At 43.2% G+C, this 14735-nt stretch overlaps 2 protein-coding genes across 6 annotated transcripts in view; one reads left to right on the top strand and one right to left on the bottom strand.

Annotated features, from left to right (window-relative positions):
* The window catches only part of Nme9 (NME/NM23 family member 9), an 18893-nt gene extending 18624 nt beyond the window's left edge, over positions 1-269 (bottom strand). For 2 of the 3 annotated variants that reach the window (XR_001231520.1, XM_005406739.2), the window contains exon 1: positions 158-269. The gene's annotated coding sequence lies outside the window, so the exon portion shown is untranslated. The remainder of the gene's footprint in view (positions 1-157) is intronic. The other variant, XM_005406740.2, reaches the window with a different exon arrangement.
* A 13902-nt stretch (positions 270-14171) lies between these two features.
* Mras (muscle RAS oncogene homolog) overlaps positions 14172-14735 on the top strand; it is a 55102-nt gene continuing 54538 nt past the window's right edge. The window contains exon 1 of one of the 3 annotated variants that reach the window (XM_005406735.2): positions 14172-14234. The gene's annotated coding sequence lies outside the window, so the exon portion shown is untranslated. Of the gene's footprint in view, positions 14235-14316; positions 14605-14735 lie in introns of those variants that run through there. The other 2 variants (XM_005406734.2, XM_005406738.2) reach the window with 2 other exon arrangements.

Here is a 14735-nt window from a genome sequence, read left to right as displayed (position 1 = left end):
GGACCGAGCGTCCCCGGGGTCCCGAAGCCCCGCCCCGGGCCGCCCGACGCGGGCTGGTGAGGCTGGGAGCCCTCGGCACGCGTGACAGCGCCCGCGGGGAAGCTCGGACACACAAAGGGACGGAGGGCCCGGCCGCCCTCCTGTTTCCCGGTCCTACCAGGACACGACCGCTGCGAAGGGTCCGGACAGGTCCGCAGTCCTCCGCGCGCGCGGCGTCTCCCACCGACCCCGCAACGCGCCACCGTCGCCTTGACGACCCGGCGCCCCGCCCAGCGGCGGGAAAGACGGCGGACTCGGAGGCCACGCCCCCTCGGCGCGTCGCGCGCCTTCTAGCGGCAGCTCCCAGCCAGCTACAGGCAGGAACGAGTCCCACCCCCTGTCGGCAGGATTGGGCCGCGGAAAAGCTCCGATTGGCTGGAGCACAGGTCAGTGTCTGGACCTTGAAGGGAAGACCTTGTCCTTGTGTATGCTGACAATTGCGTTCCGAGTCCTGCATCCTTACCATCCGGCCTCTCAGAGCTGGTGTGCGGATTTTCTTCCATTGCTACAGACTTCAGAATGCATGCAGGCAGGAGATAGGTTTTGAGGCGTCTGTAAGGGCTCTTTCAAAACACAAACTACAAACTGGATGTGCTGGTGCATGCCTGGTAATCCCACCGCTCCAGAGGCTGAGGCAGGAGGATCCTAAATTGCAGCCCAGCCTGGACAAGTTAGTGATTTAGTAACACCCTGTCTCAAAATTTAAAATGTTTAAAGACAGCTGCGGATGTAGTCTACTATGAAGACCCCGGGTTTGATTCCCAGTACCTCCACGAAAGAAAAAAACGTACAAATCATGAATTCAAAATTAAGTATGAAAGTCAAGTGGGACAAATACAAGCACAAAACAGTTAACAAACATGGCAGATAATAACCCAAGTATACGTATAATCGCTTTAAATATGAACTGTCTAGGGGCTGGGGATTTAGCTCAGCGGCAAAAGCGCCTGCCTGGCAAGCGCAAGGTCGTGAGTTCGGTTCCCGGTACCGGAGAAAAACTAAAAGCCAAAAAAAAAAAAAAAGAAGAACTGTCTAAGTTATACCAATTAAAGGACAGACTGTCAGAGTAGATTAAAAAACAAGGTCCAATTATGAGTCACTTACAAGAAATCATTTGTGCTAATCAATGTGGCACATGCCTGTAATCCTAGCACTCAGGAGGCTGAGGCAGGAGGGTCACCACGAGTTCAAGGCCAACCTGGGCCACACAGTTTAAGGCCAGCCTGAAATACATAGCAAGACCCCTTCTCTAAAAAGGAAAAAAAAAAAAAACACTTTAAAAATAGATATAAGCCCAGGCATGATGGTGCACACCTGTCATTCCAGGACTTGGAAGGCTGAGGCAGGAGGATTGTTGCAAGTTTGAGACCAGCCTGGGCTACAAAGTGAGCCCAAGGCCAGCCTGAACTGTATAGTGAGACGCTGTCTCCAAAAGATATATATATATTTAAAGGTAAAGGAATAGAGAAAGCTATGCCATGCTAACACCAGTCAGAGGAAAGGGAAAGTAGCTGTATTCAATTTAAGCAAAGCAAGCTATAGAACAAGGAAGTTTATCAGAAATAAACAGTGGCACTATGTAAAGGGGCCAGTTCTCTAGGAAGACAGCAATATTTAATGTGTTTACTCTTAACAACAAAGCATCAAAATATGTCAGGCAAAAACTGATAGAACTTCCACACACAAAACGTAAACTCACTATTATATTAAAGATTTCAACAGCCGCTTTTAGGGTAGCTGACAGATCCAGCAGGCAGAAAATGAGCAAGGATACAGTTGAGCTGAACAACATCAGCCAAATCGATCTCACTGACATTTATATAATACTTCATCCCCCAGCAGCACATGACTGCTCAGGGTGGCTTGGTTCAGGGACACAGCGGGGAAGGAAGTCAGGAAATTGGGAAGAAGTCAGAGCACGATGGTGAGGCATACTCCAACAAGCTCCATGCAGCAGTGCTGGTACGAGGTTGTGCAACCCCGTGTAAGAGCATCCGCCTCCCCCAGATCCTGGTAAGCACCTGCTTTCTCTCAGTTCGGTTCTGAATCCACCTACTTTTTCTTGCACTCTGTCCCACCACAGTATTCTGTTCTAGGACAATATTTCCCAGAGCCACAGAGCTACTCCTGAAAACACAGCGTTACAAACTGAGCTGGCCAGATGCACATTTCTCCACGATGGCGGAGACTCATGCTCTTGGATTGTTTGGAATCTCCTTTTGAAATTAGTTCACAACACAAAATTCCTATCAGATACCAAACTGTTTCTGCCAGCACAGCAAAAGACAAGAGACATTTTTAGATTTCTTACCACACAATCTCTATTACAAAATATATTCACATCTTTGCCAGGCTGAACCTCAGAAACGCCCCCGGCCAGCTCCCCCTTTATACCTGTTGTCCCATGTAATTATGCACAGCACTCTCTTCATTTTCCGAAGTTCACAATTTGGGCAACATAACAACAGGAACTCTCCTCAGTGTTCTTCCAGATGGATCACCTTGGGCCGCCTTTGCTTTTTATGATCTCAATTTAATGAAACTTCTCTCTTTTACATATGTAATGATATGGGTCAGTGATTTGATTGCTTTGTCCAAAAATCAGGTGCCCTTTTCAAATGAGACCTGCTCTGAGGAGTGTGCACTTTTTGTTTATTTGGTTTGCTTTGTTTTGATGCAAAAATTTCTAACGTTAGCTGTTATGGAAAATAACAAGGCTGAAATATTTTTTTTAAAAAAAATCTTTCTCCTGCAAGTCATACTTTTTGCCACAAGGTGGTAGTTTGCTCAAAGGAATCCCTTCTGAGAACTGAATTAGATAACAATTTTCCTTATCAAACATTTTAGAACTAATGTGACCCTAAAACAGAACTAAGTCTACTCACTTAAAGAGAAAACCATAAACCAAAGCAGGCTATGTCTTTCCCCAGATAACTTCCAGTTTGTCATCCTGGATGATAAAAATGTATAAATACAGCTTTGTCTAACCTGACTCCTCGCTGCTTCCAGAAACAATGCTTTCTTCTTTCCACAAGTAACAGCCTGCGCCTCCTGCGCCTTGCTCTGGGGGAGGTGTTGGGTATAGTGGACTCAGAGCTTTGCAGCCAGAGCTGGATCCTGGACCTAAACTTGTTTAACTGACGCTGGGTTCCTCACTTTCCTCATCTCCAAAATGGGGCATGTGACTCCCACCTTTCAGGAATATTCTGAGTCTTTCAGTTTCTTAACACTAAAGCTAGGGTTGGTGTTGATTTTTCCCGGTGTGGAACTGTGCTGGGTAGCAGCGCCGCAGCCGAGGATCACAGTGACCACCCGCCCCACCGCTTGCACCCTTCGATTAGTTTTCCTCAGTTAGGGTGCAGTAAGACCTTCACTTCTGGGCACTTATGGGTAAGGGTCAGAGACACAAGCCTCCACATTTGCTCACATCTGACAGCTCAGTGTCACCAAAGCAACTTTAGTGATCAGAAGTTTTATATTTTTGATGAGGTATAATTTATCCATTTTTATTATGTGTTCATTATGCTGTTCTTAAGAGAAATCATTACCTACCTCTGCGTCAGAAAGCTATCCCATTTTTTTCTAGGGATTATAGGAATTATAAGAAAAATTATGATGAAAGGAATTATTAGAAAATTAACTTTACCTTTAGGCTTGTGATCCACATCAAATTCTTTTTTTTCCTCGTATCTTTTTTTCTTTCTCTTTCCTTTTTCTTTCTTTCTTTCTTTCTTTCTTTCTTTCTTTCTTTCTTTCTTTCTTTCTTTCTTCTTTCTTTCTAATAGGGTGGTCACCAAGTCATAAGCTCAAGCAATCCTCCTGCCTCAGCCACCTGAATACCTAGGACTACAGGTGCACACCACCATGCCTGGCTCATACTCATTCTCTAACTGAAATTTTTTTGAGATAATTATAAGTTTACATAGTTGTAAGGAATAGCATGAAGCAATCCTTTGTACATTCTGCTCCAAATCTCTCAGTGGTAATATCTAGTAAAATATAGCACATTATTACAGCCAGGATATTGGTGTTGGTTGATACAGTCCACTCCTCAGTCAGATATCTGCGCATTCTTTGGTTTCAGTGTATCCAGTTTGTTTCAAGTTTCTTTTTGTATGGGATATGAGTTAGGGACCCAGGTCATTTCCCTCCATATGCATGTCTAGCTATGTGAGTATCACCTGCTGAAAAGCCTTACCTTTACTTCACGGAATTGCTTTGGCCATGTAATGTGAGTTTCTTTCAGGACTATTCCACTTGATTAATAGTTGTATAATAATCACCTTACAATCAGATAATCCAAGTCTTCCAAATAGTTTTTATTTTTCAGAATTTCTTTGGCTATTCTAATTTCTTTGATTTTCATATATGTTTCAGATTCAGGCTGTTAATAGCTTGTAAACTATCCTGTTGGAAATTTGATTACGATTGCACTGCTCCTGAAGACTGACTCCACAACTGACATTTTATTAACAGCGAGTCTTCCAACATGTAAATACGATCTATCACTCCAGTGTGTCTTTCATTTCAGTCAGTTTTAGAGTTGTTGAAGAATCTTAGAAGCCATCCTCCTGCAGGCGTTACCTTTCCTTCAAGACGTAGAAGTCATGGGGTCACCATCGAACCACAGATCTGAGTTCTTGTCCCAGCAACTTTCTGTGAATCTTTCACTATGGTTGCCGCCGTGCCCAGAACTAATGAGGCCCGTGCTGTCCACCATTCGAGCTTGCTGAGAGTCAGAGGAGGCGGTACAGAGCCGTCCACGCTGCTTGGCGTCCGGCAGCCCCGTCACTCTCATGCTTCTGTACATTTTGCAAGCAGAGGTACTGATTGCCTTTATCCCTATCTTTTCATGAGTGTTTATGTAGTGAACAGCCTTGAGAGGAGAGCGAGAGACAGAGACAGAGAGAGACAGAGACAGAGGGGGGGGGGGCCTTGTGAAGCAAAGGAAAGGTTTGCTTACAGCCTTGCAAGACAGAAATAGTGTCTCCCTCTACTGAAAGCACATTTACTTAGCTATATTCAACCTACTATTAAACTTATGCAACGTGTTCATGGTTTCAGTTATTGTAATTTTAAGTTTCATACTGCCCACTTTATTTTTACTTTTATTTTTGTGCACATATTTCCCTCCTGTGTGGACATTCTCTGTCCTTTCATCTATTTTATTTACCTTTTCCTCCATTTTATTCACCATGTTAATCTTTTTTTTTTTTTTTTTCCCCAGTACCGGGAATCGAACTCACGACCTTATGCTTGCCCCGCAGGCCCTGTGCCACTGAGCTAAATCCCCAGCCCCCAACACCATGTTAATCTTAAGTAAAGTGTTTCTGTTGTTGTTGGTAGTGGTTGTTTTGTTTTATTTTTGTTTTTGTTTTTTTAACAGTCTCACTGAGTCACCGAGTTGTCCAGGCTAGGCTGGAATTTGTGGTCCTCCTCTCTCAGCCTCTCAGATTGCTGAGATTATAGGTGTGGAACTCCATGACCGGCTTGAGGATTTTTGGTTTGGGGTTTTCTGGGGGGTTTTCTGGATTTTTTTGTTTTTGTTTTTGAGGCAGGTCTCACTATGTAATGCAGGCTGGCCTCAAAATTGTAATGATCCTCCTGCCTCAGCCTCCCAAGTGCACAAGTGCTAGGATTACAAGTATGTGCCACCATGTCTGGTGAGTTTTTAAAATATCACATACATACACACACACACTGAAATGCATAAAGTGCACTAACTATTCAATACGCAGCTTGATAAATTTTTATCTCTGTATATATCCATGTAACCACTACCCAGAACAATACTTAATATTTCTGGCATTTTGTGTTATCACTCTCTCCCCGCAGGATATAACCATTCTGACTAATTTTACCTTTTTTCATATAATTTTACTTTTTTTTTAGACTTAGTAAATGCTGTCTTTGTAGCTCTGCTCTTCAGGGGTTCCTTGTCCAGCTGTTCAGACTCTGTCCCCCTAGAGAATCAAAATCTTGAGGTGGGACATGGCTTTGGGCTTGAGGCAGACCCTTTCTTCTTAGGAAACCTTTGTTTTCCAAGCACTGTGAAACTATGGAAAGTTTCGCTCTGCTTTTTTGGATGTATTCTTAGGCCCGGAACTCAGCAAATGTTGCAGACGAAATGGCTTGCACATTGAAGACTCCCAGTATTTTAATACGTCATTCTAGCACCACGTGGCCACTAAAGGACTTGCTGGTTCCTCTTTCCTCCACTAAAGGTCCACGTTCTGGGAAAAGCTTGACCATTAACCAGTGCCCCAAGTTGGCAAAGGTCCCAGGTGGTGGGGGAGGGTACAGCTGGAGAAACACACCCTATTTTGTTGCCATAGACCATTCTTCTCTACACCCTGTTGGATTCTACCTGCCAGACAAAATCTAAGCATTTCAAGTCCAAAGCTCCACTTTTTAAACTATTTTCTGCAGTACGTGTTTCAAACTCTTACTGTTGTCTTCATTCTTGACAAATTTCTACTGTAATGTCACTACCCTGAGGCTCTGATGGTCAAAATATTTAGTGCTTTTCAAACTAAAGGTCACAGTCCCTTAATGGGTTATGAAGTGGATTTTAGTATGTCTTGCTGGTATTTTTAAATAATTTTATCAGTACACTTTTGATATACGTAGTGATCAGATTCAATAGAGCGGATTTGTATCTGTACCTACTATGTCTTGATTCTTTTTTTCCCATTCCTCTCAATTTCATTCAGTCCTTCCCTTCTTCCTTTATGAAACCTTGTGGGCATGCATATATTCCTGTAGTATGATCCTTTTAACTCTTCTCGTGAAAATACCTAGACGGGGAATTGCTGGGTCAAGTGGAAACTCTAGTTTTAGTTTACTGATTTCCATGTTACACTCTCACCAGCAGTGGAGAAGTGTTCCTTTTTCCCCACAGCCCCTCCAGCATTTGTTGTTGGTTGGTTTCTTGATGATAGCCATTCTTTCTGGAGTGAGATAGAATCTGAGTGCTGTTTTAATTTGCATTTCTCAAATGGCCAATGATGTAAAACATTTTTTTCAGTAGGTCTTTTTTATTATAAGTGGGTCTTTTTTATTATAAATGGGTGTTGGACTTTTTAAATGCTTTTGCTGCATCTACTGAGATGATCATGCGGTTTTAGTCCTTGGTTCTGTTAATGTGCTTCATTACATTTGTTGATGTGCTTAGGCTGAACTATCCCTACATCCCTGGGATGAATGCTACCTGGTCAGAGTGCGTAATCTTCCTGATGATTTGCTGCATTCTGCCAGTATGTTGTTGAGGAGTTTTGTATCTTTCTTCTTTAAGGAAATAGGCCAGTAGTTCTCTTTTTCAGTTGTATTTTTCCCTGGTTTTGGTATTAGGGTAATGCTTGCTTCCAGGAATGAGTTTGAGAGTATTGCTTCCCTTTCAGTTTCATTAAAGAGTTTGAGAAGTAGTGGCAGTAGATCTTCTCTAAATTTCTTGTAGCATTCAGCAGTGAATCTGGCAGGAACTAGGCTTTTCTTTGCTGGTGGTTTTTTAATTACTTCTTCAATTAGATTGCCTGATAATGATTTATTTAGAATTTTTGTATGTTCTTGTTCACCTTTGATGATTCCCATGCATCTAGGAGTCTGTCCATTTCTTTTTTTTTAAATTTTTATTTTAAAGAAAATAGTACAAAAAAGAACAATAGCAAAATACAAACAAAGCAACACAAGGACATTAAAAATGATATACAGTTTCAAACCAAATGATAGGGATTAACAGTATTGTTATATTACATATTGTTATCTTCAACGAAGTTGCTCAGATTACCAGATTAAGAATAGAAGACTGATCAAATCATTAAAGGGAATAAGAAAATAATAATTTAAAAGAACATTAGAGACAATACATAGTTTCACTAGAGAGGATGGTAGGAATTCACCAATGGCTGTTATACTGCAAATTGTTCTCAACACATAAGTTGCTCAGATTACCAGATATAAGCATGCAAAAGTGGTCAAAATATTAAAAAAAACTTTCAATCATTAACTGTTCCCCTCAACAAACCATCAGACACCAGCAGTACAGTTTTGCCACCGATCCATATATATATGGATTTATATATATATGTAAATACACATAAAGCCTTAGTACTTTCTTTTTCTTCTTCCCCTCATCCCAGTTGTTCTTTCCTTTGAGCAATTGAGTCTGTCCATTTCTTCTGAGTTTTCCATCTTATTAAAGTACAAATTCTTAGGGGCTGGGGATTTAGCTCAGCAGCACAGCACCTGCCTGGCAAGCGCAAGGTTGTGAGTTCAGTTCCTGGTGCCAGAAAAAACAACAACAACAACAACAAAAAAAAAAAAAAAAAAAAAAGGACAAATTCTTGGAGTAGGTATTGATGATTTTCTGTATTTCTGCAGGATCCATTGTGATTTCACTCTTTTCATTACTAATTGTATGGATTTCAGTCTTCTCTTTCCTTCTTTTTCGTAAGGTTGGCTAAGAGTTTGTCTATTTTTATTCAGTCTTTCAGAGAACCATCTCTTCAATTCATTGAGTCTTTGTATTGTTTTCTTAGTCTCAATTGCATTACTTTCTACTCTGATCTTCATAATTTCCTCCCTTGTATGTGCTTTGGGTTTAACTTGCTCTTCTTTTTCTTGAAGCTTGAAATTCAACATTAGATTATTTATTTGATATGGGGGAAATCACCACTATAAATTTTCCTCTTAGGATTGCTTTCATTGCATCTCATAAATTCCAGTATGTCATACTAGCATTACAATTTAGTTGTAGAAGCTGTCTAATTTCTTCTTTAATTTCATCTATGACCCATTGATTTTTTTCAGGAGGGTGCTATTTAATTTTCATGGTTTTATGTAGTTTTTGTGGTTTCTTTTGCCATTGATTTTCAATTTCATTGCACTATGGTCTGATAATATGCATGAGATAATTTCAGTTCCTTTGCATTTACTTAAGCATGTTCATATGTGGTATGTTTTAGAGAATGTCCTGTGTGCAGCTGAGAATAATGTGTAGTTTGTTATTGTGGGATGGAACACTTTATAGATATCCACTGAGTCCATTTGTTCAAAGATTTAGTTTAGCTTTACATTTCTTTGTTGATTTTTTTTGTCTATTTCTTCTGCCTTTTTGGGATAGTAGGGTGTTAAGGTCCATTACAATGGTATTATTGCTTGTCTGATTTTTCATACCCATTAATATTTATTTTATACAGTTGGGTGTACTGGTTTTGACGCATGTATATTTATGATTGCTATCTTTGCCTCTTAAGAAGTACTTAGTGACCTTCTTTGTCTCTCTTAATCAGTCTTGGCTTGAAATCCATTTTGTCAGCAAATAGGGTAGCTACCCCTGCTTTTTTCTGGGTTCCTTCCACATGGAATATTGTTTCTCATCCTTTGCCTTTCAGTCTATGAATTTCTTTTTAGGTTAAAAGTTTCTTGTATGCAGCAGATTGTTGGATCTTGTTTCTTGATCTGTTCTGCCAATCTGTTTCTTTTAATTGGTGAATTGAGACCACTCACACTGATGGTTATAACAGATATGTACTGACTTATCCTTGCCATATTATTTTCCTGTTGTTAGTTCTCTTTCTTTCCCTTCTTTTAATTGCTTGCCTTGCCATGGATTCATTCTTTTGGGATTCATGGAATTGTTGTCTTCATTATCTTTTTCTAGACTATCCTTCAGCACTTTTTAGACTGCTGGTTTGGTAATCATGATTTCTTCAGGTATTCTTTATCATAGAAGTATCTTGTTTCTCCATTAATTTGAATGATAATTTTGTGGGGTACATCAACTGGGTTGGAGGTTATTTTCTTTAAGGGCTTGAAATACTTCCCTCCAATCTCTCCTTGACTTGAGGGTTTGTGTTGTGAAGTCTCACATTGATTCTGAGGGGTTATACTTTATAGATGATTTATTTTTTTTCTCTAACAACTTTCAATATTCTGCTCTTGTCTTGGGTTTCTGAGATCTTGACAGATCTATTATATGTGGTGGTATCCTTTTTTATCATGACTGTTGGAGTTCTATATACCTCACTTACTGTAAGTCAAATTCTTTTTCCATGCTTGGGAAATTTTCTGCTATTATTTCTGTGAACATTTTTTTTTCCCCTTCATGCTATCTTCTGATTTTTCATTTATTCTTGTTAGACTTAAGTTATTCTTCCTTATATTATCTAGCAGTTGTTGAATTGATTTTTTTGTGGTTCTTTGCTATGTTTAAGAAGTTTTTCATTTAATGATTGCTAACTGCAACCCTGTCTTCTAGATCTGATATTCTATCTTCACATTGGTTGATTCTGCTGCATATACTTTCAATAGAATTTTTAATCTCTGGATATCTGTTTGAATCTGTTTTATGGAATCCAGTTCTTCCCTATGTTGGACATTCACAGTTTCCATCACTAAGCTCTTTTAATTTCTTATCTGTAGCTGTATTGTATGCAAGCTACCTGCTCCAGGGCGAATGAAGCACTCACATCCACAATTCCAACATTGGACCATGAGTCAATCACAAACTCTAGCAGCCCACCACATGACTGCATGAGGCTTTGGGGGGCCATCCAGACATGAACCATAACAATTTTATATAGTAAATGTCCACTCAATAAGGTAATATTATCCTTCAGGGAGAAAATTTTAAAAGGATAAGAGGAAAAAGTAGAGAAATAAAAGAAGAGAAAGATTAAAGCAAGGCTGAAGGACAAAGGAAGATTACTCATGCTTTGGGAAACTGGTGAAGAAGACAGGAGGAAAAGAAGAAGGAAAAAAACAACAGCAAAGCAGAACAAAGAAACTAACGCCAAATGTTCACACTCATGAAAAAAACAAAACAAATAAGGAAAAAAACCACCAAAAAGCAAAGTAAAAAAGAGATTTCTCTGCAATTTCAAGGCTGTGGTTATCGTCTATGGTCTACAGTTTTGTAGTAGTGTCCAATTCAGGTCATATCTCTGTTGTCACTGGTAGACAAAGAAGGTAAACAGAGCCCAGATCTGTGCTAGATTTTTGTTTAAGTGGAGGAAGAGCCAGCAAGGAGAAAAACAAGTGATGACCAGAAACAAACTTGTTAGCTGAGTGTGCACAACCTTTTGGAGAAAGTTGATGGTGAAGTGGGTGGAAGATTTATCAGAAGTTGTTCTTGTGCCTCCAGAGAGCAAGAAGGTGTCCGTGTGAGGAAAGAAATCTTATAGAGAGCCCTTCCCAGTCCTCCTCACAGCCCAGGAAGTTTGCATTTGGAATCCGATGAAAAGTTATTGGAATTCTAGCAAGTCAATTCCAAGCTACCATTTCCAGTGCAATGGCGAGAATAAAGACACTAAGGCATATTTGTTGTTATGCAGAGCCAAGGGGTCTTAAGTCTGGCCATGATGATGGCTCTCCGGAACAAAAGCCTATACCCAGGACCAAACCCAGATTTTATTCATTTGTGAATAAGGGAGTGGCTTGAGAATGAGTGACTGTGAGAGTGGCAGGAAATACATGAGTGCCATGAGCAGGGGGTCAGGGACTCACGCCTACCATATCCAAAGATTACTATCAGCACCTCAGCTAGACCGATATGCATTGCTTAAAGCCAACTGAAGGGATAAGGAAAGGTCCCAGCCAGCTCTGTACCCATCAATACTTGGAAATAGGGTCAGGCTCAGCCAAAATGGAGCCAATTGCTTCTCTTTCAAGGAGAGTCACCTAGGTGGTCCTCCACACAAACCTTGTGAAGCCTTACTCTCAAGCAGATCAGAGGAGGTGGCAGGTATAGAGGTGTCTGCAGGGAGGGCAAGGATGAAAAATCATGGGTGCAGATGTAGCTCTTGGCGCTAGCTCATGCGCTGGGGAAGAAGAGCCTTATGCAGTATGTGGCACAGAGCAGAGGTCAGTGTGGGGCTAGAGCCAGCTTCTTATATAACCTATTATTGCTGCTGCAAGGTCACTGAAAGATATGATTCTCACCACAGCCTGAAGAAACTGTGACTAGGAAACTCAACCAAACACTTGTCTCCTTCCTGTCCATCTTCTTGCTTCCCCAACACCAGAAAAACACACACATAACCGACCTTCTCATCGTGGCCACTGGCATGGTGGAGAGAGCATAGGCTTTGTGGTCAAGCCGCCCTGTGCAGGATTGGGCATATGGTCTCTTTTACCGGGAGGGCTGGAAAGGCCTTCAACTTCGGGCAGCTGGAAGTGTGTGGACCCATTCCCAGACCCAGCGTCTGGCACATCAGTCATGCAGGCTCAGAGACTCACAGCTACCTCTACCCTCAGGAACCGTACTGGAGCTAGAGTTACAGAGGAAAGTTGGGCCACAGTGACCTGGCTGATTTCCAGCCCTGGAGTCCCCAGGCCCTCCTCAGTTGCCCACTGGACCATCAGGTCTTCAGCCAACCTTGGGGCAGAGAGGCGAGTACAGGGCACTGCAGTGCACGGAGCGCATTTGTTTTGTGACTAACTGGGGAGGTCCTCCTAAGCAGCCCAGCAGCTCTGACCTTTGTCCTATTCCAGGAATTGGCTGCTGGCCCAGTGGCTGGCCTTGGACCTTGGAGCATGAGAGCTGAGTCTGATCCCTGCTTAGGTTCTTGGCCAGGAGTCTGGCCTCCTAGCACGCCTTAGATACGCCCCATCAGGTGTGCAGAGCCACTGGAATTTTTGGAACGTCTTCAGCTCAATCGGGCTTCAACATAGAAGGTTTTGTCTCCCCCAGAGAGTGCTGTTTGCCCTTACAGACCTGGGTCAGCGGTCCACTCCCACGGGCCCTCCCCACCTTAGGCAGGTGCCCATCCGTGAGCTCCCACAGCGCCCCCTGCTCTCCTCTTGGGTGGCCCACTTTGCTGGGAGGTTTTTCTCTGGCCCATGTAGGCGCTCAGGAGATGCTTGGGCAGTGCCTACTGAGTGAGTGAACTCTCAACCCAGGCTCGCTTTTCTCCTTAGTTTCCTCATCTCTAAGTTTGCCAGCAATTGAGCCAAAGCTTTCCTTCAGAAGAGCAGAGGAGGCAGCCTTCGGAGAATCCCAGGTATCTGTGTCTGACCACCAGCTGTGTAAGTGCCATTTCTGAGAAGACATCTTGTTGGAGATGTAAGCTTTGTATGTGGAAGCAGTACCCATATACCTTTCCACTCCTGTATAGATGCTGTCTCAGCTCTGCTGAGGGCACTGGGCTATGGCACCAGTCAGAGCCCCCGAGGGGACCTCTGTTGATAGAAGAAGCCAGTGAGGGGTTGACAAACAGACAATCAGTGTCTCCTGTGCACCTTCCTCATGGCCCGCAGTGAATGGAAAGGGGCACAAACAGCAGGTTCCACAGCAAGCCCTTGGCCAGTAGACTGACTTTCTCAAGCTCCCTTCCTGGACTCAGAGTAGTGAGGTCCTCTCAGGTCTGGAGCAGAGAGAAAAGCTCCCTTAATGGGAAGAGAATGGGTTCCCTAGATGTATATAGCTGGTTCCAAGCCATCAGGGTTCGCACATGCACACACACACACACACACACACACACACGCACACACACACACAAATCCTCAGGCAATCAAATCCTCAAGATGCCACTTCACCCTCACTAGGATGGTGCTAATACAAAAAGACACACAATAACGTGCTGGGGGCAACGCGGAGGCTGTAGATCCCTCAGACATTGTAGGTGGGAGTGCAGAAGGGTGCAGCTGCTTTGGAAAACAAATCATTGTATTTTCAAAACGAATTACCCCTATGACCCAGCAATTCCACCCTGAGACATATATCCAAGAGAGAAATGAGAATTTATGTTCCTACAGAGACTTGTACAGGGATGCTCACGGCAATTTTATTCATCATAGTCTAAAATGGACACCTAAATATTCATCAGCGGGTCCATGTATAATCAAAATGTCGTATGTACCTACACTAGAATATTATTCAGTCACGAAAAGCACTACATACTGCTACATGGAGGGACACATATGGACCATAACAACATTGTGCTTGCAGAAAGAAACTAGTTATAAAAGACCACATGTTGTACGGTTCCATTTATAGAAACGTCCTGAATAGGTAAATCCATGGAGACTGCAAAGTAGATTAGTGGTTTCCAAGGCTGGGGCGGGGAGAACAAGGAGTGACTACTACACTGGCGGGGTGACTACAGTGTTCCGGGGTTAGATCACAGTGATGGTGCGCAGCTTCGTGAATGTGCTTTAAGCCCCTGAGTCCCACGCTTAAAAGGTGGAATTCTATGGTATGTGAGTTATAATCTCAATTTTTTAAATGGGAGGAAAATGACACGGATGGAGAGCAGTGAGGGGAACTGAAACACGCAAGCTTGTTCCCTTCGCGCCCTACCAAACGACCTTTGGGCCGCGGCGGGTGCACCCGGAGGGCTGAGAGGGAAGGGACGCCGGCGGCAGGACCCAGGGAAAAGACGTCTCAGGGTTGCCCGGGGACGCGGTCACGGTGGCGGCCGGGATCGCCCAGGACGCCTGGGACGGAGGCGGAGTCCGAAGGCTCGGAAGCTGGCCGGGCCCCGCGGAGATTTAAAGGCTGCAGCGCCAAGCTTTTACAGGAGGACGGAGCGAATTCGCACTTGGCAACCCTGGGATCGGATCCCGGTACGCGCGCGGGCCCAAGGGGGACGCAGCGGCGGGGCCGTGGCCGCGTGGCCCGCCGTCAGGATGGTCCGGGGTCCGGGTCCGGGTCCGGGTCCGGGGTCTGGGGTCCGGGGTCCGGATGGTCTGCGGTC

This window comes from Chinchilla lanigera, unplaced genomic scaffold, assembly GCF_000276665.1.
Source record: "Chinchilla lanigera isolate Chin_1 unplaced genomic scaffold, ChiLan1.0 scaffold00100, whole genome shotgun sequence".
NCBI classification, from domain to species: domain Eukaryota; kingdom Metazoa; phylum Chordata; class Mammalia; order Rodentia; family Chinchillidae; genus Chinchilla; species Chinchilla lanigera.
This window is presented reverse-complemented; position numbering and strand designations above follow the sequence as displayed.